We start from the raw sequence: 13628 nt of genomic DNA on the forward strand, positions 1-13628 counted from the left end.
ATCCTAACATTTCGCATATTCTGGTCTTTACATGTTGTCATGACGCTCGGAAACTTTTCCAGGTTCTTCTCATTAAACAAGCCCTATCACAGAACAGTTTTTGGTTGGTTTGTCAGCATTGAACAGTTGAAGGCAAAAATCTGCCCATTCTCTTGTAAAATAGCAACACATTACAAGTAATCATGTATTAATCTGAGCAGTTTTGGTCTTACATACAAATCAATAAATTTTATCTTTCAAGCCTTTAAAAACATACCACATCTTGGTTGAGTGTCAAGGGGAAAGGTCTCAGTGCTCAAAATAACTGCTGACATAACTTCTATATTTCATTTTCCTACTAAATAATACCTGCTATGTTTAACACATTTTAATTAATACTGAGCCCCAGATGTCACTGTGCACAGAGAAGCTAAATATTATGAAACTCTAATAAAACTTTGATCCAATCAATTTCAGGTACTCCAATCATATGGTTGGTTTCTGCTTATTGAAATGCACACTGTTAGTGTCTTGTTTCCTTTCTGCCTATTCTTTAGGTTCTCTTTATATTTTTATTTTTCTTCCTGGGTAATGGAATTTAAGGCAATATGCTCATGCTAAACAAATAGATATATTTCTGTGTACTTTTTCAATTTAGGAAGACCAGAATGAAGTGGGTCATTTACTATTAGGTAAAAATCCAATCTAGTTTATGGAAAATAATAATCTCTTATCTTTGTATGGTATTGTATAATTTTCAAAGCACACTCACATGTATTAATCTGTTTCGGTGTAATAATTGAGGTTAGAACCTCAGCCTCAGGGTCCAGGCAGACTTGGAGATTAAATCTAGGAACATCATTTACTATAGTCTGACTCTGGGGAAGTTACTCAAGTTTTCTACACTTCAGCTTCTTTACTTGTAAAATCGAGCTAATAATTTACTACCTAAAATGGTTGTTATGAAGATTAAGTAACATAATACAGGAAGTTTTTAGCTCAATATTTAGTTCATACTAAGTGTTCAGATATTTCAGGCAGTAGTGGGGATGGGGGTAGGGGCTTAACCACCTTGAAGTAAAAAGCAAAAATTACCTCCATTTCAAAAGTAGGAGCATTAATGACCAGATGGTCTCAGTGAGTTACTCAAGACCATAGAGCTAATTAATGAAAGAATCAGCCTGGAACTTGACTTCATTAAGTTTAGTTTATTACTTCTTAAACATCAATAGAGATAGTGGAATATTTATCCAAAAAAAAGAGTCTATTTTGACACTTCATATAATCCTCTCCCACATAATTCTGATGGACCCATGTTTCCAAGGACTTTGACCAACAGCTTGAACAGTGAGTTGCTGCTAAGATATAATTTGATAGATATTTGAAAGATATTGGTGATGGTTCATTTTATGTGTCAACTTGACTAAGCTAAGGGATGCCCAGATAGCTGATAGGACATTATTCTGGGGTATGTCTATGTGAGTATTTCTGGAAAAGATTGGCATTTGAATCAAAAGACTAAATAAAGAAGATCTGCACCTACCAATTGGGGGAGGGCACCACCCAGTCTTCTGGGGGTCCAAATAAAAAAATCAGAGAAGGGGCAAATCTCTCTCTTTGTTGAGCTGGAACATCCATCTTCTTCTGCCTTGAACATTAGAGCTCCTGGTTTTTGAACCTTCAGACTCAGGGACTTACATCAACACCCCACCTCTCCCACTTTCCTCACCTCCAGTTCTCAGATCTTTCACCTGGGAGTGGGAGTTAAACCATCGGCTCCCTGGGTTCTCAGGGTTTCAAAATTGGACAGAATTATACCACTGGCCTTCCTGATTCTCCAGCTCATGGACAGCACAGTAGGGACTTCTTGGTTTCTGTAATCACGTGAGACAATTCCCATGAAAACTCTCTTCTAAAAAATATATGTATGTATGTACATATATATACACACACACACATCATATTGGTGCTATTTCCCTAGAGAATCCTGCAAATGGAAGATTTCCTTGCAAAATATTGTGAGGTCACTGTAGTTGTTATCTGTGTGTGCTCAAGGTCTGTTTTCTCTTCGGAAAGCTCCAGCTCCTTTTTTCTTTGGGGATCTAGGTCTCCCTTGGAGATTACCATTAAAGTATACACCCATTCAGTAGCCAAGGAATAAAAGGGTATCATGTGACTGAATTGAACCAATCTCTATCTCCCTGAATCTTGAAAATAACCCAAATAATGAAATCTATTGGCCTTCATTCGTCCTGACCTTGGTGCTTTGTAGAGGCTTACCATTAGTTGCTGCTACCTAGATCTTTGGGGATGCTTTGTCCTTATTCTTTCTGAAGCTAGGTTCTTTCACTTTGCCTTTTATTCTGGGGGCTATTCTTTGTCTTTCTCTTATAGTTTTTTTTTAATTAGCTTATTCAGAGTCAGTTTTTTGTACAAAAATTCCAATTCATAGTAGTCAGCTATTGCCACAAAACTGCTGCAAAACAAATCACCCCAAAACACAGTGGCATATGGAACATATTTAATTCCCATTCACAAATTTGCAATTCCGTTAAGGGTCACCTGATGTAGGGGCACTCAACCTCAAGCTGTAACTTGGTTCCAGGGGCAGTTCCATGTGTCTCTCATCCTTCCTGGACCAGTTGTATGTTCTTGTCATTGCAAAAGAAACTCAGCAGGTCAAGCTTAATCATGCAAGCACATTGTAAACCACTGCTTCCATCTTGTCTGCTAATATTTCATTGACTAAAGCATGCCAAATGGCCAAGTCCAAAGTCAAAGGGTGACTCTCTACCCATGAAGATGGTAAAAATGAGACAGGAATAATAGAGAGTGGTCACAGGAGAACAGAAAATTCCAGGCATCAGTTTTACGTGGTTAGCAAATGGAAACTGTTGAAATAGCTGCATAAGCTAGGGACTGATAAGACCCTGAAAACCAGGATGTGGGCCAAGCTGGCGAAGACTGACTGGACCAAACATGGCGCTCGCTTTGACCTAGGTTTCACCTAGGATCTCATTATACACTCATTAACATACTCAATCACACATGCCTGAGCACCTTGAGAGTTCCAGGAACACCCATATTTGGTGAAAACTGGGTGACACCGCAGTTCCGAAAAATCTTTATATTTTTCTAAGAATCTTCATAAATATTCCATCCCTTGGCTAAAGAAACCCATAATACCCCAAACTCCCAAACCCAATGGTGTGACTCACTCTCTTGAGTACACCCGCACTTCCCTTTCTTGAGTGTGCACTTTTCACTTTGCAATAAATCTCTGTACTTTCCCAATTTTTTATGACTCATCCTTGACTTCCTTCCTGTGAAGGTGTCAAAAACCCGGATGCTGGCCAGAGGCAGGGTCCCATGGGAATTTGGGGACCTCCTCTATCCCACTGGTATCAGAAGCAGCACCGAATAGTTGCTGAGTATCAAATGCAGATAGATTAATTTGCATTAAAAAGTAATTTCTTCACTCTGTAGGGGAAGAGGATTTTTTTCTTTAACCCCCATAGGTTTATTCCTAGTTGGAATAAACCCCTGTAACAAAAGATAGATTGACAAGAGAAAAACAAACAGAAATGTATTCACATGTATATTTCATATATATGAAAGACATCCAGGGAATGAGTAGTTCTCAAAGAGATGGCTTTGCAATCTAGCTTATATAGCAACTTCAACAAAGAAAACAGTAAATTTTTATAGAAGTGACAAGACAAAGGAAAATAACTTTAAGTCTCTAGGGCAGAAACTTGTGAGAAGGCAAATACATGGCAGATAAAGATGGGTTAGTAAAGCTCATTAATGTAGATTCCTCTGGTACCATCTCCAGGGTAACAAAAGTCTAAAGCTGTCTTAGTGGCTAACCATTGTTCTCCCTGGTTGGGGGTGGGAGGTGGAATACCTTTCGTCTTTGTAAATCTGTGTCCTTCTTTTAGGCAAATACAGAGAGGGCAGAGAGCTTTCCTGCATAGGCTTCTTCTTAATTGCCTTCAACTCAATGATTCTTTATATTTGGGGGCAGCATATTCTGGTCTTCCGCACCTCTAAGATTTCCTCTTAAAACACAAATAGGATTGGAGAAGAAAAACATGAAGCCTTTCCATTAACAACCTACCTTCACTTGGGTTGTTCAGTTGGCTAGTATGCAGTGTCCACCGATAGCTAAGAAGAATCTCTGAAATAAGACACAGAAGTTTCCATATTACCAAAGGACATCAGGATTCAGGAGAAAAGGAGACCTAGGCTCATATCAGGGTGTTTAGGAGCATGTGGAAATTCAGGTGAACAAGATTTGTAGCAGCTAACAGGAAAGGTAAATTTTACTGGATATATGCATCCCTTTCCTATCATTAAGTGAGAGGGAAATGAAATAAAAGTGTTCTGATTTCTTAGGTTTGCAAGATTTGGATCTTCAATTTAGGGCTTACACAGAATGGCTCACATGTTATTATTTCCCTGCGCTTTGCCATTGCTACACTGTAAATTTGGAGTCCATTGTTATACAAAAACTAGCATATCGTCTTGTCTGTGGAAGAGCTGAGTAAATTGTTTTTTGATTCTGACTCTAGGAGAACATATTCCTTTCAGCCTCTTTGCCTTTCCTCTATTGTGTTTTAGTTGAGGTCACCAGAGCTGCCAGGCTAGGTCATTTCATGAAATACATATAACTTACAAGGGTCTGAGGTCTAAGGAAGCTTCCGTGGAGTGTTAATTATTGCATTACTTGGGCTTTAAAGGAATGGAAGAAGTTGAGAGGCCATGCCCATATCTGAAGTCTAAACTTGTCTACAAATGTTAAAATGTGAAAATGTGTGAGAGTTTCTATGAGTGTGAAAGCGGGGGAGTGGCTCCTATATAATTCTGTTTAGATATTTGGAAGGATATAATTGGAATATAAAACAGCCACATTTGGACAGAGCACAATTCCACTCCCAAATGTGTCAACATTCTTTAACTACACTCTCATGCAAATTAGGTGGATATGTGGTTTAAAAACCAACTGCTCTCAAAATAAAGGATATTTTCCCCAAGCCCGTTTTAAACAAAATGAATGGCACACAGTCTCATAAAGACAGATGATTGACATTACACAGCCTATGAAATTTTCCTTTTCAAAATCATGACATTTTATAACATAAAGAGGTAGTGATTATATTATGCACTCCCCAAACTTAAAAATTAAAAAAAAAATAACACCAGTGGGAAAACAAAAATAATATGCCATACAAAGAATGCAATTAGGCAGAGCTAGATTAGAGAATCCACAGAGGATAAGCCACAGGGCTGATTATCTTAAATTTAATTTGTGCTTTTGGTATTTTTTTCTCCTGCATTTTAGTGATTCCGTAGAGATCAACTTGCAACAGCTTCATTTTTCAATTGGTCTATTTAATTTTTTTTTGCATCAGGCATAATAAAATATAACTACCAGACCTATTATCAGTCTTCCAGCAGCCTTGTCATTTCCAGCAAGAAAGCGGTAATATGGTACTTGACATCTAAATCTCCTTTGCAGTAGGTGTAGATCGAATGTCTTGTAAATGGGTGCACATGAAATTAAGTTTTATAAATACTGGAATTTGTTGAGAATTAACCCAATCCTGGCAAATGGAATAAAACATCTCTGTGTGCCTTCTCTGCCTCTTGAAATTCTGGCATTTCAAATCAAGTGCCAAGAAGCTACTAATAATCAAAGAGGAGGTGTTGTTTGTTCTCAGAACAGCCAGGATTTACTATGAGGGGCAGCAATTGTATGTTTATAATTGTTTAATTCTGTATATAACAAAATGAATCCACTGTCCCCTCATCTACATGCGTTGACTCTGCCCCATGCTCAGTGGCAGGCAGATGTTAGTTCTCTCCATATTTTTCTTAATAAATTTGATAATGTTAAAAATATCATGAACAGCTTGTTGCCCTTACCAAAAATTTAGCAGGGAAGATGGAGGGATTCTCCCAAATGAGGCTCTACTCTCATGCAACTCCCTAAATTCTCAGGAATTTGTATTTCTCCAAAGTACAAGTGGTTTTTCCTCTCCCCTTTTATTCTACATTATTCAGTCTGGCTTCTTTATTAAAACAATTGAGATCTGAACCCTAACAAATTGCAGCATTCAATTAGGTGTATTTCTGTTTTACTGGATTATAAGTTTAGTAACTAACCCTTGTTATCCCAGCAAGCCCTTTTGGGTCTCTCTATCCCACTACCTCCAATACCACAAATTTTTCCCTCTAAACACAGAAAGTTATGACCTGAGAAATAATCTGGTAATATACATATCACCTAACTTCTACAAAGTGCTTTTCTTCTGAATTTTGGCTTGGAAAAGAGATTGAAATAATGATCTATTTGGAGAGACGGAGGCTTGGAGTTTAGTGAGCAAGACGGTAATTTTAGATGCTGGTAGCCAGGGTATTTTTTATTCTGAATATCAAAAATTATAGAACTTTAAGGAGGCCCAAGGTAAAAGGAACAAGAAAGTCTGATTTGGATTGTTCTGTTTGTGTTATTTTTCTTACAATATCATATCCCATGTGGAAAGGAATTAAGACTTCCAATGGAAGTTCAGAAGATTAATTCAACACCACCAATTCTTAAATCTGAAGGAAATAAGTTGTATTTTTTACTATGGTCACCTGTTTTTAGCCCAAATATAAACTACAAAGGTAATTTAGAAAATAAAGTTGACTCTGTTATAGCTAGATATCACAGATAAGGCCATCCTTAGCATAAAGTAAGATCACTTTTTCTAATGATATGCTTATTTTTTTAATTTCTAAACTATCTGTCTACCTATGATTTTTAAATTACAAGTGTATTAAATTTAAATATATACCTATTTGAATTTCTTATATATTGTTTTGATTTTAAATTATAGTGATTATGCTCTCATGTTTTCTAAAACAAGGTTACTCAGTATCTTCCTACCGATCTTTGACACCAATGCCTTTGTCATCACTAGAGCTACTTTGTGAGTCACCTGAAGCAGTCTTCTGAACTCTTTATTTCTCAAAGTTGTTCAAGACTTTTAACATTTGAGTATGAGGCTGTCTCTGGAAATTTTATCCCAAGGCACATTTATCCCAAATACTCATTCATGTAACCTGAGGAAAGTAGTTTATTTTATTCATCCTCTAGGTATAAAGTCACGCTTTCCAATTACTGTGGCCTTTTAAGTGATCTTAAAAACCTTGTTTACAACAGGCATCCAATGCTTGCCATTGCGAGGTCACACCTGCAGGAAAAATTACTAAACCTGTGTTAAATGTCCCTTGTTAACAATTCCATCTTATGACTTCTGTGCGCGTTTCCAACTAGCATCAATTGAGGTCATTTCTAGCTAAAGTAAATCTTCAAACAGTTTTTTTTTAATTTGTTTGATAAAATAAAGTCATTGGGAGATGTGGTAAGAAGAATAATGTCCCCTTTAAGATGTCCATGTCCTTCCTAATCCCCAAAACTGGGAATATGTTACTTTCTATGGAAAAAGGAATTAAGTTTGCAGATAGGATTAAGGTTATTAATCAATCAGCTGACCTTAAAATGGAAATATGATCCTGGATTACACAGGCAGGCCCAAAATTATCACAAGTATCTTTAGAGTACAAGAGTAAGGCTGAATAGTCAAAGAGAGGAAGTATGTAAGAAGAGGCTGGAGGAATTTGAAGCCCGAGAGGTACTCTGAACTGCCACTACTGGCTCTGAAGCCCAAGAGTTATTGGGTTGGGAGGCTTCTGGAAGCTGGGAACGGCTCTCAGCTGACCAGCAGCCAAAACGCATGAGCCTCAATTCTATCACCACAGGGAAATGAATTCTAATAACCTCAATGAGCAAGGAAACAATTTTCCCAGAAAGGAATGAAGCCCTGTGGACACCTTGAGACTGGACTTTTGATCTACAGTGCTATAAGCAGAAATCACAAGAAGTATGACTCATTTTCTTCTTTCTAAAATGACGATACTCAGTATCCTTGAGAAATAGTTACTTAGTTCCTCACATGCCAAGAAAAGAGGAATCTTTAAAGTTACAGAGTAGATGCTCCTACAGACAACAAAAGGTGATTATTTGCAGTAATAAACAGTTTTGAAAGAGAGGAGGATAGGTTCCATTTTCTAGGGCTCATTATTCTACTGTAGGTTGAGCATCCCTAATCTGAAAATTAGAAATCCGAAACTTTTTGAGCACTGACATGATGCCACAAATAGAAAATTCCACACCTGACCTCATGTGACAGACTGCAGTCCAAATGCAATCCAAACTTTGTTTCATGCACAAAATTATTTAAAATGTTATATAAAATTGCCTTCTGGCTACTTCTGTGTGTATAAGGGTGTATAAAACATAAATAAATTTCCCATTTACACTTGGGTTCCTTCCCAATATATGGCATTATGTATATGCAAATATTTCCAAATCAAAAAAAAAAAAAATGCAAAATCTGAAACCTTTCTGGTCCCAAACATTTTGGATAAGGGATACCTTATCTGTACCAAGGGTCTTAAGGCCAAGTTGCTGAATTTCAAATTTTTCTTGACTGGGCATCCCTTTCTGTCAAAATACTGTCTTTACCTAATTATAACATAATCTTCATGCCATAGGTAAGAGTACTTTAAAGTTTTCGAAGTGAAGAAAATGCCAAGTGTGTTCAGGAGAGGCCCGTGGTTGTGCATGGCCCACGTTAGTGATGGAAAAAGAGACTAGAATGGGCAGTGAGGTCTGGGTCATGGTGGTCCTGGGTGTCATTCTTGGGGAAATGGTATTTTTCCTGAAAGTATCTATGGGCTTTGCTAAGGGGAAGGACATGATGAGATGTAAATTTAGAAATATCATTCTGGAAGACATAATTAGGTTGGAAGCTATTTGCTATGGTCTAGCTCCCACTCTTTCCAAGAAAGCCACAAACTTGGTGGGAGTGGGGATGGAGGAGCAATAGTAACAACATCAATATATCGACATGTAATATTTTATCTCCTTGGATCCTCACAATGATATCTAATTTACCCCAAGGAAATGGAGGCTCTGAGAGGTAATATGACTTCTCCCAGGTCATGAAGTAAAGGGTCAGAATGAAAACACCAGCCCTCTTGAAACAAATAAGTGTTCTTTCTGCCTTCATAGAATTCGCCTTTGTGCTTCCATTTTGAACTCATCTATAAAAGAGTCAATGCTAATCTCTAACCCTGAAGGTTACAAGAGATGAGAACCATGTATGAGTCTGAGACTCACTTGTTAATACAAGTAGGGCATTTTAGGAGCTCAGAGTAATAAAGCTCTCTCACTATTTTATTTAAAATTCATAAAAATGAAAAGAAAGGATTCAACTTTGCAAGTAAAGGAAATAGTAATCACGTCCATTTCACTCTGGAAATAATGAAATGAATTCCCATATACTGAATGCTTGGCTCTGCCAGGCTCAGTGCCACTCATAATATTGACATCATAAGATGACATTGTTATTCCATTTTACTGGAGAAAAACAGGCCAGAGAAGTTAAGTCATGTGCGCCCAGTGTCACTGGGTAAGTAAGGACAGGATCAGGATTTAAGTCTAGGAATTTTTGTCTTCAAAGTTTTCAACCTCCTTGTCATGTTGCCTCAAGTCTGATAAAGAAGTAGGTAAAGGAAACATCAAAGAAGATAAAATGTAAAGGTAACTTTTTTGGTGACTTACATGAAGATTTAATAAATGAAAGCAGCTCTTAAACTTCCACCACGAACTCGAGTTCATTGCTCTCTACAAGTATACTCAAGGGAGTACATGAATCTAGGAAATTGTGTATTTTTCTAGAGAAAGGTTCTATAATTTTCATCAGACTCTGAAAGGAGTATATGACCCTCAGCATGTAAAAGCCATTGCATCAAAAGAAGGGATTCACTCTGAGCCTTATTCTACTACTGGCCTCAGGGTCTGAGTGATAGGATTGGGTAATATTACATAATTGCTTGTAGACCAGGATCAAGGTAGATCTGCTCACCCTTCAGGCAAAAGGAAAGCCCCCAAATCAATGCTCCTATTTGTAAGGCTTGGATCCTCCTTCCTCCAGCATCTTTTCACTTCCTTATTCCTCTCTGATCTGGGGAATTCTTTGGTAAAACAAGGAAAAAAGAGTGATTTTGTTAGGAATCAAACAAAACAAAGTTACACTATGAAATATGGTCAATATTTGTAGAAGTGCATTAGTGTTGTAGATGCTTCATGCCAAAGTATCATAAAAGACCTAACTCTGCTGAGTGACAGACATTGAGAATCTATACCATCACCAGGAAGTGGCAGAGGGCAAGACGAAGAGATAAGAGGCCCAGGGATAGCTACCTATAGTGGATGTTGAAGTGATCAAATATGACCTAAAGGGAAAGGAAAACAATATTTGTTCCATCTTTTGGACTGTCTGCCTGCTTAGGAGTTAAGACGGTTTCCTCCTGACATGGACTTGCCCCTTGCAACACTGTGGGAGGATAAAGAGTATTTAAGATTCCAGGAATCAATGAATGTTCATTCTAAAGAATAGCATCATTGGTTCAAAGGGACACAGAGTTCAAAAACACAGAAAGTTTCTCTCTGCCTTTGGAAACTCCCAATAAAACCAATTCTAGACCTTGTTAAGGTACAACAAAAATGTTTTTCTTTTCTCACTCTCTCTCATTTTGATTACTTCAAAAGGCCACCAACTTACAGAGAGCCCTTAAACTTGATCTATTAACTTTCTCTGGGAACATAACAGTCAGTAAACAGAGCCTCTGACAGCCTGCTTTCCTCCCTGAGTACCATGTGGCTGGTCAAAATGGGCCCTGGGGGCTGGGGATTCACACCAGCAAGAAAGAATTATAAGCTGCCCATGGCCACTCTGGAAAGACAATAAGGAAAATGTTAGATGCTGAATTATATTTGTGTATCAATCATTTAATAAAAAGGCTCTATTATTTCTGATCTTCTGATGACTCTTTCTTTAGTAGTCACTACTTTAACAACATTATATGCAATTTCTTTTACCACCATGCGGACACATTTTGATTTTTAAGACCCAGTCTACCCCCAATGTCACATATATGGCTTCATGATCTGACAAAAAAAATTATAGTAGTTTTATTCTATTAACTCTAGAGCCAGCTTGCCTAGGTTAGAAGGTTTACCAAAAATCAAAATTTCTCCAGGAATGCATTTGTAAAATTTCTGGCTCATCTAAAATGGAGAATTACTCACCAGTTGCTAATTATTATCTTCAAGAGTCTAACTTAGATATTTAGTTTTGGAAATAAAATGAATCTTAGGGACCATTTGGTCCATAAGGGTCATATATGCTTCATTTTAAGGGCCAGCTGTCATTGATTGGGCCTTGTTACCTGAAAGTTTGTGTTGAGTAGGATTCTGAATCTCAGCCTGGGTTCTGTGACAAAACGAGCCATGGTGAATTTCTACTCTCTCTGCCATCAGTGCAGATGTTGAGTACAGCTACACTCCTGCAGATAGTTGCCATTCTGGTTCTAGCCCAACCCACTCATTTACAGATGACAAAACTAACTCCCAGCAAGGTGAAATGACTTAATTGAGGTCACCACAGGACTTAGGAGAATGGGAGATAGATCTTAAGTATAGATCTGAGTTCTTTACACCAACCAAGCACTTAGGATAGGATGAACCTAAGGGTATTTTTGATTAACCAATTCCAGTCTCCCATCTTTGCTAATTTCAGCTTGTCCAGCATCAGATATTTCTTGTTTTGGTGTATAACTTTTGTCAAAAGTATCTATCTTGAGGGAAGGAACACTTCACACTTTCTTTATATCTTTATATTAATTACTGTCTGAGATAATTTGCCATACTGCATAAAAGAGATTGAAAGCAAACGGCTGGCAATCTGTCTCTAGCTGGCAGTAGAAGGCCTGGAAAAGGATGAGGAGGGTTTACCTTCGTGACTTAACAATTTTACCTCCAGTAGGATGTAGAAGGGCAGGAGAGAAATGGACAGCTTTGGGAGTAGGAGGATTGGGGGTTACTATATTATTTGGTACAATTTTTAAAATCAGTCTATGTCTATATATTATTTGCTATCTTTCTCATCCTCCCTTGATGCCCCTTGAACACCCTGGAATGCCTCAGCCTTCCGAATTAGAACTTCTGTCTGGATAACTCTTTTCTTTACGGCCCTCGATTAAGTCATTTCACCTTTCACTCCTTTACTTCTTTCATGTCTTCATGCTTATATATCACCTTATCAGAGCAATCCTCTCTCATGGCCTATTTGAAATAGCACATTTCATCCCGTCCTTCTGTACTCCCTGGCCCTGCCTTGTTTCTTCATAGCAGGTAGCACCTGACCATTACAAATTATTTATGGCTATATTTATATAACATACCATCTGACACAGAATGTACTATACCTTTGCAATAAATTATGTACTTGCTTTTCTCTTTTACTGCTAGGTTATAAGTTGAGCATGTTCTATTTTGCTCATCTTTTGTTTCTTAGCCCATAGAACAGTCTCTGCTGCATAGGAAAACAGCAATAAATATTTGTTGACTTTAGTAATTTGAAGTGATATTCACATTTGAATCAATGTAGCTTAAAATTTCTGACACTATTGAGTAGGGTTTGGAAATTACAGACTGTGGACCACTTCCAGCCCAAAGCTTATTTATGTAAACATACTTTTATTGGAACACATGCATGCCCAGTTGCTTATGAATTGTCTGTAACTGTTTTCATGTTACAATGGTAGAGCCAAGTAGTTGCAACAAAGACCATACAGCCTGTGAAACCTAAAACATTTCCCATCTGATCCTTTATTAAAAAGGTTTGCTGACTTCTGCTCTAGAACATTAACAGGGATGAAAGTTACCAATGGTGGACGTAGGTCTCTTACTATAATTGTCCAAGATGATCTGCCAAAGAGGTGGATGGATGGTACAATGAATTACTGCTCAGAGTCAACTCCCCATTCCTTTATAGAGCCTCAGGATGCAAACTTCTGAGCAAATTCTGCATTTATTCCACAAATATTTTTTGAGTACCTACTATGTGCCAGTTGCATTCAAAAGCCCACTGACATATGGTTGGACAAAAACAAAAGTTCTTTCCTCATGAAAATATACATTCTAGCAACAGAGACAACAACCAATGAAAATACGAAGTAATTTCCATAGAAGTGCTATAGAAGAAGAAAAAGGGAGGAAAATGAGGGGTATGTTTCAAGAATGTTGGGAGGAAAAAGGGGTGTGTAATATTGTATAGCACATAGGACACATTGAAAGGATAACTTTAAGCAAATACTTGAAAGGATGATTAAGGGGCCTTGGAGATCACTCGGGAAGAATATTCAAGGCAAATGGAATAGCCTGTGCAAAGAGCCCAGAGCAGAAGTGAGTTAGCTGGTTTTGAGGAACAGCCAGGAAGCCCCTGTGAATGAAGAGGAGGGAATGAATGGGTGGGGCATTCACACTGAGAGTGTTCCGTTTTAATCAGAAACTCTAATTGGGAGGGAAATACAATTTAACAGATATTAGAGAAACTCCCTTGGGGCATTTAATTTTGACAAATAAGATACAGTAGAATATTGTTAAATTGATTACATTTTATTGGCCCAAATTAATTTGATTGCTCTTTTCACATTTTCAAATCCCAGTCCTTACCTCATTTATTTGAAAT

The sequence above is a fragment of the Macaca thibetana genome, chromosome 2 (genome assembly GCF_024542745.1).
Source record: "Macaca thibetana thibetana isolate TM-01 chromosome 2, ASM2454274v1, whole genome shotgun sequence".
Classification (NCBI taxonomy): domain Eukaryota; kingdom Metazoa; phylum Chordata; class Mammalia; order Primates; family Cercopithecidae; genus Macaca; species Macaca thibetana.